Genomic DNA, 14,591 nt, shown 5'->3' on the forward strand with positions numbered 1-14,591 from the left:
TATCGTATTCCCTACCGGTCGTATCACCGACAGAGGCACATAGATATTAGATTAACAGGGATACTACACTAGCGGGAAAAAGTTTGTAATACTAAGAAATAATTAATGTAGATTCATGAAATTTCGGAGATACATTTGTCTAGGTAGCATAGTTAAGTGACTGACATTTCAAGATCACAGGTTAATGTAAGCGCTAGATCAGCCATTGCAAATGTGAAGAGACGGTACATTAACAACTGGTGTAACCGCCAGAATGTTGAATGCAACCATGCAGGCGTGCATGCACTGTGTTGTACATGTGTTGGGTATCAGTTTGAGGGCTGAAGTTCCATTCATGTTGCACTTGGTCACTCAATATCTGAACGGTTAGTGCTATTTGTGGATGACGCTGGATTTGCCGTCCGATTATTAGGGAGATTAGATTTTATCGTCCTGTCGGCGACAAATTTATTACAGACGAAGGACAAGCTAGGGTTGAAGAAGAATAGGAAGGAAATTCTTTCGAATGGACCCGTCACGGTCTGAAAGGTCTACCTTCCGAATTCCAGTCCATTGCCTGGACCGGTGCACTCCCTAGCTCCAGTATGTCAGGTTTGGAACTGTTACACTGTGCTCGGCTTACAGCCTGTTGTTGGCTGCCTAGAGATGCCCGCCACCCGTTACGCACGCTCGTATTCTTCCGGGTTTCCCGCGCCATTTAATTTTGTCTCATGTCTTAAACGCCCGTCTTCACACCATTCTTCTGCTTTGAAGGAAGCTAGCAATTATTTTTACGTAATGCTCACGTACGATAGTACCCTGGTGGATTTTCCTTACGAGGTTCTCCCCACACACATCAGAGGCATTTTCCGCGCTCAACGAAAGTTGCGCTGGAGACAGACGATGTTTTTACAAACATATCATGAGATGCGCAGTAGCTGGATTTATGTGGATATTTACCTGTATTTTTTCCTAGAATTTCCGTTGTTTCGACTAGAAATGGACTTTCTACAGGTCCATGATTCGTTACTTTTGTGAGTTAACGAGCATTTCGCTCTCATTTAAGTATATGGCCGAAAGTCCTTCAGGAATTGTGAAAATGACCCTGTCGTTCAGAACCGAATGCCACAAAGGGCGCAGATTCACCACGAGATGAGGAAACTCACAGGTGTCTATTGTCTATTGAGGCCTAAGCGCTGTAGTGTGCGAGTGAGACAGACGAGAACCTACGTCATAGGGAAACCCAGTAGAAGCCTTTGTGGCCAAGGAGACGTAGCAGTGTTAAATATGGCGGACCTAAGATCGGCCATATAGGGAAACATTAACGGAAACTATTTAATTCTGTAGTAATTCAGAAAATGAAGCCACAGTAATTTTAATCTACCATCCTTCATAAGATTTCATGGTGATCCCAATAAAACTTGAATATTGATCATATCTATAATAGTTTAGGATTTACTGTTAAAGTGAAATTAACAAGTTTTGTAAAAAAGACCTGAATGCTAAAATCTGAACGCTTTTGTTGATCTTAACGATCAACATTTCATATAGACGCGCATCATTAAAATGACAAACGTTGTAAATATCAACTCTGTAACTTTATTTGTTTAAAAGATACAGTAAATTTAAATTATCAGTATTTTCAGTTGAACATCAGATCATCATTTCCTGCACGCAACACACATTGAACGATGACAGGCTGACACCTTACTGAATCATTACGTAATAGAATATTTGTTGTAAAGTTTGGTGCATGATAGTTACTTTTGTTCTTTATTTATTTATCAGAAAGCACATTGGTGCAATGCTACTGGCCGTGACATTCAAGGCTAAGAAGGAAATTGTATTGGTTTCATGTAAAAGATTTTAATGTTTATTATATAATGGATATTATTGTTACTCTATCTGACCGCTACGGTCGCAGGTTCGAATCCTTCCTCGGGCATGGATGTGTGTGATGTCCTTAGGTTAGGTTTAAGTAGTTCTAAGTTCTAGGGGACTGATGACCTCAGATGTTAAGTCCCATAGTGCTCAGAGCCATTTGACCCATTTTGTTACTTTATTTAGAACCTGAAAGTGGTTAAGCTTTGATTATTTAAATATATTAAAATGTAAAATAATGTAGGATTAGCTGTAGCCAATCAGATTGACGGCTTCAGCAAAGAGAACTGCGCTACTCAGTTGAGCGAAGATGTTCAGCGCACAGGAAACGCGGTCGGGGACGGGCAGAAAGAGACAATTCTGGTCTAGACGCCTAAGAGTACAGTTCGGCTGGAGACACCAAAGTGAACAGTGCTGGTGAAGACGCCATAGAAGACGGTTGGTTTTTAGCTAGCTAGGAAGTGAAACGATTTAGAAAATTTCGCGTTGTGTGGTATCACGGGACTTAGTCCCTGAGCGGTGAGCAGCCGCGCGCCTGGTGTGAACTCTAATATTTCACGTAGTTAACGAGGTGAAGTGTTGGACTTTTAATTCACGATGACACTGTGTATGATCGAACGGTGTCAAATGGATATGCGCTTGAGTGTAATGTTGTTGTTGTTGTGGTCTTCAGTCCTGACACTAGTTTGATGCAGCTCTCCATGCTACTCTATCCTGTGCAAGCTGCTTCATCTCCCAGGACGTATTGCAGCCTACATCCTTCTGAATCTGCTTAGTGTATTCATCTCTTCGTCTCCCTCTACAATTTTTACCCTCCACGCTGCCCTCCAATACTAAATTGGTGATCCCTTGATCCCTCAGAACATGTCCTACCAACCGATCCCTCCTTCTTGTCAAGTTGTGCCACAAACTCCTCTTCTCCCCGATTTTATTCAATACCTCCTCATTAGTTATGTGATCTACCCATCTAATCTTCAGTATTCTTCTGTAGAACCACATTTCGAAAGCTTATATTCTCTTCTTGTCCAAACAATTTATTGTCCATGTTTCACTTCCATACATGGCTACACTCCATACAAATACTTTCAGAAACAGCTTCCTGACACTTAACTCTATACTCGATGTTAACAAATTTCTCTTCTTCAGAAATGCATTCCTTGCCATTGCCAGTCTACATTTTATAGCCGCTCTACTTCGACCATCATTAGTTATTTTGCTCCCCAAATAGCAAAACTCCTTTACTATTTTAAGTGTCTCATTTCCTAATCTGATTCCCTCAGCATCACCCGACTTAATTCGACTACATTCCATTATCTAGTCAGAAAACTAAACCCATCAACTATTGCCGAAAAGTTGAATTACATCCAATCATACCACACCAAACTTTGACACTGATATCTTGTGACGTGTGTGGACCATGTCCTACTACTCGTGGAAGATTTAAGTATAATCTGGCATTCTACGATATTTTTTCGAAGTATATGAATACTACATAGGCGTCCTATGTTAAAGAAATTTGTCAATGATTTCATAACAGAGATCAGAAAACCGAAGATGATATTGACAGGCGCAGGAAATATATATAAGTCTATATATATAGATGACTTTTGTTAATCCCTGCATGAATTCAATCGAAAGATTGTTCCGCGAATTAAATAGATTTATATGTACCTATAGCACACACCAACATTACAAATGGATTGAGTGGTTATCAGAATTTGAAAGGATTTGTAACGACTTGCTTCATACTTCTACAGGATATTCGCCCAACCAAATGATGTATGACAAGGATGATTTTCAAGACTGGCTAAAGGGATGACCATAAATTGAAGGAGACAATCTCACCAACGAGAACATCTCGAATAAAGTTTACTTAAATCTACAACATCAAGCTCAATTACGAAAGGCAAAATTCGATAAAAATGTGAAGAACGTAATAACCTCTGCTGTTGGAGAAGAAATATTGGTGAGAAACCATGCAAAGGCTTCGATAAGTTAAATAAGAAATGGCATTATTTATATACTGGACCATACAGAATAATACAAATTCCCCATGAAGGAAATTATATACTTTTTGACCGTAATTTTGAAGGAATTTTATATGTATTAATAGTAAAAAGTATATTTCCTGTATGTGTAATGGGCACGATCAAAGGTAAAGGAAATATGAGAAAGGAATGAAAAGGAAGCTGGTGTAACAAGCTAATCGACGTTATAATCTGGAAAGCATAATAAGAAGAAAACCATGTGTTGAAGACAATGAGGTTGTTGTTGTGGTCTTCAGTCCTGAGACTGGTTTGATGCAGCTCTCCATGCTACTCTCTATCCTGTGCAAGCTTCTTCATCTCCCAGTACTTACTGCAACCTACATCCTTCTGAATCTGCTTAATGTATTCATCTCTTGGTCTCCCTCTACGATTTTTACCCTCCACGCTGCCCTCCAATGCTATATTTGTGATCCCTTGATGCCTCAAAACATGTCCTACCAACCGGTCCCTTCTTTTTGTCAAGTTGTGTCACAAACTCCTCTTCTCCCCGATTCTATTCAATACCTCCTCATTAGTTATGTGATCTACCCATCTAATCTTCAGCATTCTTCTGTAGCACCACATTTCGAAAGCTTCTATTCTCTTCTTGTCCAAACTATTTATCGTCCATCTTTCACTTCCATACATGGCTACACTCCATACAAATACTTTCAGAAACGACTTCCTGACACTTATCTCTATACTCGATGTTAACAAATTTCTCTTCTTCAGAAATGCATTCCTTGCCAGTGCCAGTCTACATTTTATAGCCGCTCTACTTCGACCATCATCAGTTATTTTGCTCCCCAAATAGCAAAACTCCTTTACTACTTCAAGTGTCTAATTTCCTAATCTAATTCCCTCAGCATCATCCGATTTAATTTGACTGCATTCCATTATCCTCGTTTTGCTTTTGTTGATGTTCATCTTATATCCTCCTTTCAAGACATTGTCCATTCCGTTCAACTGCTCTTCCAAGTGCTTTGCTGTCTCTGACAGAATTACAATGTCATCGGCGAACCTTAAAGTTTTTATTTCTTCTCTATGGATTTTAATACCTACTCCGAATTTTTCTTTTGTTTCCTTTGCTGCTTGCTCAATATACAGATTGAATAACATCGAGGAGAGGCTACAACTCTGTCTCACGTCCTTCTCAACCACTGCTTCCCTTTCATGCCCATCGACTCTTATACCTGCCATCGGGGTTCTGTACAAATTGTAAATAGCCTTTCGCTTCCTGTGTTTTACCCCTGTCACCTTCAGAATTTGAAAGAGAGTATTCCAGTCAACATTGCCAAAAGCTTTCTCTAAATCTACAAATGCTAGAAACGTAGGCTTGCCTTTTCTTCATCTAGCTTCTAAGATAAGCCGTTGGATCAGTATTGCCTCACGTGTTCCAACATTTCTACGGAATCCAAACTGATCTTCCCGATATCGGCTTCTACCAGTTTTTCCATTCGTCTGTAAATAATTCACGTTAGTATTTTGCATCTGTGACTTATAAAATTGATAGTTCGTTAATTTTCAAATATGTCAACACCTGCTTTCTTTGGGATTGGAATTATTATATTCTTCTTGAAGTCTGAGGGTATTTCGCCTGTCTCATACATTTTGCTCACCAGATGGTAGAATTTTGTCAGGACTGGCTCTCCCAAGACTGTCATTAGTTCTAATGGAATGTTGTTTACTCCCGGGGCCTTGTTTTGACTTAGGTCTTTGAGTGCTCTGTCAAACTATTGACGCAGTATAATATCTCCCATTCCATCTTTATCTACATCCTCTTGCATTTCCATAATATAGACCCTCTATATATTCCTTCCACCTTTCTGCTTTCCCTTCATTGCCTAGAACTGGGTTTCCATCTGAGCTCTTGATATTCATACAACTGGTTCTCTTTTCTCCAAAGATCTCCTTTATTTTCCTGTAGGCAGTATCTATCTTACCCCTCGTGAGATAAGCCTCTACATCCTTACATTTGTCCTCTAGCCATACCTGCTTAGCCATTTTGCACTTCCTGTCGATCACATTGTTGAGACGTTTGTATTCCTTTTTCAGCCTATTTAGTTTACTAAAAAAATGGCTCTGAGCACTATGGTACATAACTTCTGAGCTCATCAGTCCCCTAGAACTTAGAGCTACTTAAACCTAACTAACCTAAGGACATCACACACATCCATTCCCGAGGCAGGATTCGAACCTGCGACCGTAGCGGTCGCGCGGTTTCAGACTGTAGCGCCGGCGCTTCATTTACTGCATTTTTATATTTTCTCCGTTCATCATTTAAATTCAATATTTCTTCTGTTACCCAAGGATTTCTACTAGCCCTCGTCTTTTTACCTACTTGATCCTCTGCTGCCTTCACTACTTCATCCCTCAAAGCTAACCATTCTTCTTCTACTGTGTTTCTTTCCCCCATTCTTGTCAATTGTTCCCTTACGCTCTCCCTGAAACTCTGTACAACCTCTGGTTTAGTCAGTTTATCCAGGTCCCATCTCCTTAAGTTCCCATCTTTTTCCAGTTTCTTAAGTTATAATCTACAGGTGATAACCAATAGATTATCGTCAGAGTCCACATCTGCCCCTGGAAATGTTTTACAGTTTAAAACCTGGTTCAAAATGGTTTAAATGGCTCTGAGCACTATGGGACTTATCATCTATGGTCATCAGTCCCCTAAAACTTAGAACTACTAAAACCTAACTAACCTAACGACATCACACAACACCCAGTCATCACGAGGCAGAGAAGGTCCCTGACACCGCCGGGAATCGAAACCGGGAACCCGGGCGCGGGAAGCGCGAACGCTACCGCACGACCACGCACGAACCTGGTTCCTAAATCTCTTTCTTATCATTATATAAGATATCTGATACCTGTCAGTATCTCCAGGCTTCTTCCACGTATATAGCCTTCTTTTATGATTCTTGAACCAAGTGTTAGCCATGATTAATTTATGCTCTGTGCACAATTCTACCAGGCGGCTTCCTCTTTCATTTTTTACCCCGGTGCATATCCACCTACTACGTTTCCTTCTCTTCCTTTTGCTACTATCGAATTCCAGTCACCCATGACTATTAAATTTTCGTCTCCCTTCACTACTTGAATAATTTCTTTTACCTCATCATACATTTCTTCAATTTCTTCGTCTTCTGCAGAGCTAGTTGGCATAGAAACTTGTACTACTGCAGTATGCGTGGGCTTCGTGTCTATCTTGGCCACAATAAGGCGTTCACTATGCTGTTGGTAGTAGCTTCCCCGCACTCCTATTTTTTATTCATTATTAAACCTACTCCTGCATTACCCCTATTTGATTTTGTGTTTATAACCCTGTATTCACCTGACCAAAAATCGTGTTCCTCCTAATTCCCACACTCGAGTGTAGTAGTAATTCAAAATACGACCAGTTTAGCTTGCAATATGAAGAAACATTATTATAACCAAATCGCAACTGTGTGGCCTACGTCCTTTATGGGTCGCTAATTTAGTTCCCGATTTTATTATTACTGTTATTATATGTTATGTTAACTTTGTATTTCGCAAACTTGCCATCAGTCAGACAATTTAACTAAAGGGTCACAAGTGTCTAATTTAGGACGTGTAATGCGACACGTGCGATTCAACCTCTAAGCGAGTTCGAGCCAAAATAATTCGACGAAGAGGAACCGCACGTGATCCCAAACATCTTTGGAATGGTAGCTAGCACTTTGTTCATACAGCTTAGGAAACCGATGGTTTTGTTATTATCGGCTTTCCCGAGGTTGATGCTCAGTTTTTAGTGGGTAGGTAGAAAAACTATGATTTTCTGATAAAGTATTGCATGTTAGCTGGAGGTGTTTCTTGGGCCAATTGCTGGACGTTTATGTAGTTATTGCACCCTGTTGCACTACGTCCGTCACACAGCGCGTGACTCTTGCGTTTTCCGTTCACAATGTATGTCATTGGCTAATTTAAAGCTGCTGGTATTAGTCAACGTAGACGCTTCTATGAATTATAGAAGTCAAGCACGATGACGCGGTTGTGCAGACGCTTGACTTGTGTTGGAGTAGAGCAAGGTTCAAATTACTGTTAAGTTGCCTCGTTTAGCTTTTCCATGCTTTCCCTAAGTCAATTAAGGCACATGCATGGGCTTTTCCTTAAGCAAGACCAGATAAGCCATCTCTTGCCATCAGTGGCTAGTCGGTGTTTTTGCTACAACTGTAACGACTTCAAAGCCGACTGCATTGTAAGTATTGTCCGCCTTTTCCTCTGTGGTTAAAAGTTGGTGGCTGCTGCTTTTCCTGAAGGAAATGGACACCCCTACAACGCTCTTCATTCAAAATTTTCAGATTACGTAGACAGCTCCTGGCATGCTGATTTTGTTTTCATTAGTACGAAGGGGAGTTGGAAATAAGTTTCCCGTGTCGACTGTGGACAGAGTTGTGTGATATAGGCGAAAGGCCGCATCCATGGAGTGGAAACATCCGTCATCACCTGTCCGAAAGAAGTTCAAAATCACTCCGTCTGCAGGTAAAGTGCTACTCGCTATTTCTGGGACGCCAAAGGAGTTTTGCTGCTGGACTTAACTGGAGGATGCAACCATCAATGCTACGCGGTACTGTGTCACTTTGTCGAAACTGAAAGAGGTGACTCGGGAAAAGGGGCCTGGCCTTCTCAGATCTAGCGTTCTGCTGTTGGATGACAATGCAAGACCACACACGGCGACGGCAACGCAAAACCATATTGCAACTTTTGCTTGGGAGCGCCTTCACCATCTGCCTTACAGTCCGGATCTCGCACCAACTGACTTCGATATGTTTCCTGCTTTGAAAAAGATTCTCGGCGGAAGGCGCTTTGGCAGCAATGCTGACTTTTCGATATGCAACGCCCTGATTTTTTCCTGGAAGACTCTTTGAAGCTTATAAAGCGGTATGACGAATGTCTCAATGTACCTGGAAATTATGTAGAAAAATAAAGGTATATCTTATCTTTAACGTCTCATTCTCTTTTTTCTTCCTTTCACACACGACTCTGACCACAGTCGACAGGGGAAACTTATTTTCCAACTCCTCCACGTACTTTATCCTGCTGAATTGTCTTGGCCATCCGCTCCTAGCACACTAATCGCCGATCGTCGCACTTCCTAACGATTGGATCGATATACACGCAGTTGGTTAAAATGTTTGGGCATTTTGTCAGTTCTATGGCTTCTAGCGCCTTCTTTAAGAATTTTCGCGACTATTTATTCAGGACACTAATGTACTTTAATATCGACTTTCTGTCCACTCTACTCGTAATGTTCGTCAACTCCAAATTTCTGAACTATCCGATTTGTATAGTGTATTATCGCATTCATCATTACAACAGTGTAGCTCGAAGTTCAATAAATCTCTTCATTAATGCCAACTACCTTCATATTTCCTCTTTTATCTTTCATAGAACCAAGGAAATTTTTCGGCTTGTCATAGATGGTGGAGAAAGGGTGTATTGTCCCATTCTGTCTTTCAGAGTCCCTGGTAATGACATTGCTAAAGTTCCTGTCGCATATCAGAAGCTGAGTTTGATATCTAGTTTACTGATTGGCATGCTTGTGAGTTATGTTCGCTCATTAAATATCTGTTTTAATTGAGATGGTGTGATGTATGATATTTTAAGAGACGAAGTTACTTCGCTAAGTTTCAGATATCACTTACGCAACATCCCTGCATACAAGGTCTCCTGTAGCATTATGCAGGTAGACATAGTTTAAATTTTTGAATTGGAAGTTCATGTGGAGCTTACGGTGCACTTCAGAAAGAACAGTCTGCTTAAAGGCCTCCATGAAATTTGCTGTATCTTGAAGAAGAATATCACGTACAAAACCTGTAATAAACACACGGCAGATCACCTGCCAACCGTGGTCCCTTTTTTGCATCTTCCATCCCTCAACTTGTTTTCTCAAAAGACACATGGTCTACACGAAAAACCAGAAACACTCATCTCCTCATCACGCCTTCATTATAGGGCTCCTATGTATAAGGATGAAGATATACTAGCAATTCCGATAGGCAGCATCAAAACAGAGTAGTCTGACAGGAACTAAGCTACGTTGTAGCTAGTTAGTTGGTTGCGTGTTCCATTGATCAATCGCACGGTACGGTAGCCGTTATGATGTGGAACGTGTCAAGTGCTCCCAAAGTGAATATAATATCGACTCGAAAAGCAGCGTCCATTTCATAGCTAGTAATAGAAGACTTACGTCTCTTGCACAGACTACAAGCAGTACGTTTCCATGTGTGCCCTCAGATGGAGACCGGATTCATCCATTCACTCACTAACTAAAAGAAAGTAAAGATATTTATAAATTATTGTCATATTGGGCAATAAGTACTGTTGAAAACATACATTCTCTAGGAAAATAAAGAATCAACAATGATATCTGATGCACGCTCTCCTCTAATCCAGCATCGTGCTCGATGATATGTGTAAGGCCACAGCGATCAGGATACCTTCAGTGTGTTTATAGCCTTCAACAAAGCATATGACAGCATAGTGAATGAGGGTAGTGGCATAGGGTGAAATACCTGACAAGCTGATGGAATCAAAATTTAAAGTGAAAGTACAGGGGGAGTTCTCACAAACATTTGAGTTGAAAACAGATGTGAGACATGGACATATCATATCACCAAACCTGTTCAGTTTGGAATTCAACAATACCCTGAAGAGAGTAACACAAGAATCTGCAGGAGCCTTCATACGGAAAAAGATAAATGTTCTGGCTTTCGCGGACGATATTGTGGTGATAGGAAAGATCATGGAAGACCTGAAGAATACGGGAACCGTACTAATGGAAGTAGCTAAGAAAGTAGGTCCTAATATAAATGAAAATAAATGGTAATAGGATGAAGAGCTCAGTTAGGACCAAACCATCTATCAGTCAGGAACCTGACAAAAAAGAAGACAGACACATTCACTTACGTCAGTGTCAATTTTGGTGATAAGAATCTCAGTAAATTAGCTTACTATGCCTACTTTTATTCACTGCTTTCGTATGGCATCATATTCTGGGGTAATTCATCGTTGAGTAGAAAAGTATTCATTGCTCAAAAACGTGTAATCAGAATAATTGCTGGAGCCCACCCACGGTCACCTGCAGACATCTATTTAAGGATCTAGGGATCCTCACAGTAACCTCACAGTATGTATATTCACTTATGAAATTTCTTGTTAATAATCCAACCCTTGCCGGCCGCGGTGGTCTAGCGATTCTAGGCGCTCAGTCCGGAACCGCGCGATTACTACGGTCGCAGTTTCGAATCCTGCCTCGGGCATGGATGTGTGTGATGTCCTTAGGTTAGTTAGGTTTAAATAGTTCTAAGTTCTAGGGGACTGATGACCACAAATGTTAAGTCCCATAGTGCTCAGAGCCATTTGAATCCAACCCAGTTCAAAAGTAATAGCAGTGTGCATAGCTGTAACACCAGGAAAAGGATGATGTTCACTATGCTGCCACAAAAGTCTTTGGTCACCTACCAAAAGAGCATCAAAAGCCTGACAGATAGCCAACTAACATTTAAAAATTAATTAAAAGAATTTTTAGATGACAACCCCTTGTACTCATTGGCTGAATTTTTAGATATAAATTAAGGGAAAAAAAACTTAAACGTTAGTGTCATGAAATATTTTGTGTACTGTAATATCTTGTACAGACAACTTTTATTAACCTGACACGTTCCACATCATTACGAAGTGTCGTATTCATGATCTATGGAACAAGTATTAACCTAATCTAATCTAACCAACAAGACCTAATAAAGCAAGACTTCGTAACGAGAATTCAAGCCAGGAGTATACATAACACCATAAGATCTAAGTTACTTTCCAGACAAAAATAAGAATATATCAGACCATCATCAAACCTATAGCGTGCTACGCAAACGAGACATAGACCCAGGCAAAAATGGAGAAAAAAACTCATCACTTTTGAAAATCAAGTACTGAGAAAAATATATTGTTCACTAAAAGAAAATAGCCAGTGGAGAATAAGGAAAAACAGAGAACTCGCACTACCTGACATCATGGCGAGTGTTAAAACTAAAAGATTCATGTGGTACGGACATGTATGGAGGAGAGGAGAGAACACGGTAATAAAGGCAGTGATGGATGGAGAAGCCGAAGGAACAAGACCACCAGGACGAACGAGAATGAAATGGGAGGATAATGTCATGAGAGACCTGCAGATACTGGATTTGAGAGATGGAGATGCAGCTGACAGGAAGGTGTGGAACGCTGGAATGAGTGAGGCCAAGGACTAACTGCAGTTTTTGTGGCCAGTATAAGTAAATAAGTAAGTAAGTGATAACTGAATGTTTATGTGCATGTGATTTCAGTCCAAAGTCAATACTATTTCTGTACCAACACTTACAGGATTTTCTGCATACACAGGAGCAGTGTAGCTAAGAGCTCCTCCCCTCCTGTGACATTATGCAATGTTGTCAGATTTTCCCCTCCTTCTGACATAGTCCAATTGTCCTATGTATAAACTGATGGGAAAGTCAACAATAGGTGGGAAATTCAAAATAGCCCAATTGCTGTGTGTATTAAAATGGCAGGAAATTCAAAAATAGTCCAATAGTGCCAAGTGTAAAAAGGTGGGAAACTAAAAAATGGGGTGATTGTTCCTTGGTGGAAGTAGGTCATTACAGAATTCAGGTTAGTGAATGCTGGGGTATGGGACCAGACTATATGAATGTCAGAATTCATGTAGGTTCTGAGCTTAGAATCCTATCCTGACAGGAAATTTTAAAATAATCATCCTTGGTTTTCCCCCTTTTCTATGACATTACAGTTCAATTGCCTTAAGTTTAAAATTCTGCTGGCCCAGGCGTCCAAAGTTTAAACAGTTGTTGCTCTGACATCACAGTTTAAATAGTCATCGCCCTGAGTTTGAAACTATGACCTGTGTAATACGAATAGGACATGAAAGTCTATGCCTTTACTTAAACAAATATCACACAGTCGCTGGACACGCTGATCACGAAGTTCACTGCCTGCAGGCTAATCACTCCGCTGCCAGGTTGGAACGAGCCACTGCATCACTTCTGTTCACATTTTCCGCTGTTGCCAGCCAGCCAAATAACTCAACTATGCTGCGCCAACGACATATGAGACTGTATAAAGTTGCTGCAAGAAGTCAAGTGCAAGACAACACTCTGTTTGTGATGGCACTGCAAAGCCCATATGAGCCAAGTTAAAATGGTGGGGAAATTTGAAAATCCAAACAGCACACATACTATATGCTTTAGCCCTAGTTGAAAAATGGTTGGAAATTCAAACCTACCGTAAGTTTAAAATGATCAATGACCCAATCATAACATTCTGCAGGGTAATTCCAAACATTACAGTTGCGCGTTTGTCCTCCTGAGGGAAGATTTGTGCAGCGATATAAGTTTAGGCACTATGTTTGTAAAATTCACCACAAAAAAAATCAATGTAAAATGGATGGCAGCTATGTCAATAACCAGCCCCAGAGATGCATCCTTTTTTTTAAACTGTTATTTCATTTCCCTCACACCAGACAGGTGGGGTGGGATGGGGTGGGAGGGGGGAGGGCTGTCAGCAGTAGTATACTCCGCTCCTCAGCCAAGAGCATTCTTGAAAATATAAAAAAGATTTGGACTGCTTTTCGTTTTAAGTTAAAAGGATTAAAGACAGACAGATAAAATGAAGAAAAATATATTCAACTTACAAAAGACATTTGCAGCATGGTGATATTCTCCTATGAAAAAGCAATGGAACGTTGCACTTTCACTTCAGATTTGAAGGACCTGCACTGGGTGAGAAGTATTGTTGGAAGAGAGAATATTCCATAGGGTTTAGGGGTGGGTACTGTTAAGTAGGAAAACTGCGGAGATGATAGCTGGACCTGAGGTGGGTAGTAGGAACACAGACAGTGGGAAAGACAGGGGGTGAAAGAGTAGTATGGTTTATGGATACAGTAGTGGTTACAAGAAGAAAGGGATAGGGGTTTGATGGAGATGGAAATGAAGAGAGGTGCCGGGACGTGGAGTAGGGTAGGCAGGGAAGAGTGAAAGTGGGTAGGAGGGATAAATTTCAGGGCAGATACCATTGTCTGGTGGAGGGAGTTGGTTGAAGTTGCGTTGCGATAGTATATGGAGTGTATGTAGATGTAGAGAAGGAAGGATGTTCTTGTGTACGGGCGAGTTGGTGATCAAGGAAAGACAATAAGGTTGTTGGAGTCTATAATAGTTGGCGGATAGTTAGGAGATTCATCAAAAAATTAGAAAATTATATAAACTGGAAATGTATCATGCACATTGGGGACAAACATGTTTATAGCAATGACAAGTCGATACATGTCAATCAACATGGCACAAATACAGATGTTCGAAAATATGCCATTTTTACGAGAATAGAACTTAGTAACCTAGTTGCTCAAAATATTTGTGAGGCAAAAAATGTCGGCAACCAGCAAAGACAAAGGTGCAGTTCCATCTAGTGACTGATTGCTGAACATAGTGGTCCAAAATAGCGCGTGATCCATTCGTAACAGGTACCTCGTCGACTGGCAGACAATGTCGAGCTGGCCATATGAGGTAGGCCTACATTGCGCCTCCACCCCACCCTCGACCGGTCTACCGTACCTCAGGCAGCGCTTGGCTGTCCAGCCCGACGACAGCCTGGGATGAGGTCAACTGCACCTCATCGTGCAGTTGATGTGTTGCGCCTCCA

The 14,591-nt window shown here is 40.8% G+C and overlaps 1 protein-coding gene across 3 annotated transcripts in view; it reads left to right on the forward strand.

Moving 5' to 3' along the window:
- LOC126354357 (peroxisomal leader peptide-processing protease-like) overlaps positions 1-14,591 on the forward strand; it is a 1,193,162-nt gene that overhangs the window by 1,079,503 nt on the left and 99,068 nt on the right. The gene's annotated exons all lie outside the window — the stretch shown is intronic.

This window comes from Schistocerca gregaria, chromosome 3 (genome assembly GCF_023897955.1).
Source record: "Schistocerca gregaria isolate iqSchGreg1 chromosome 3, iqSchGreg1.2, whole genome shotgun sequence".
Taxonomy (NCBI): Eukaryota; Metazoa; Arthropoda; class Insecta; order Orthoptera; family Acrididae; genus Schistocerca; species Schistocerca gregaria.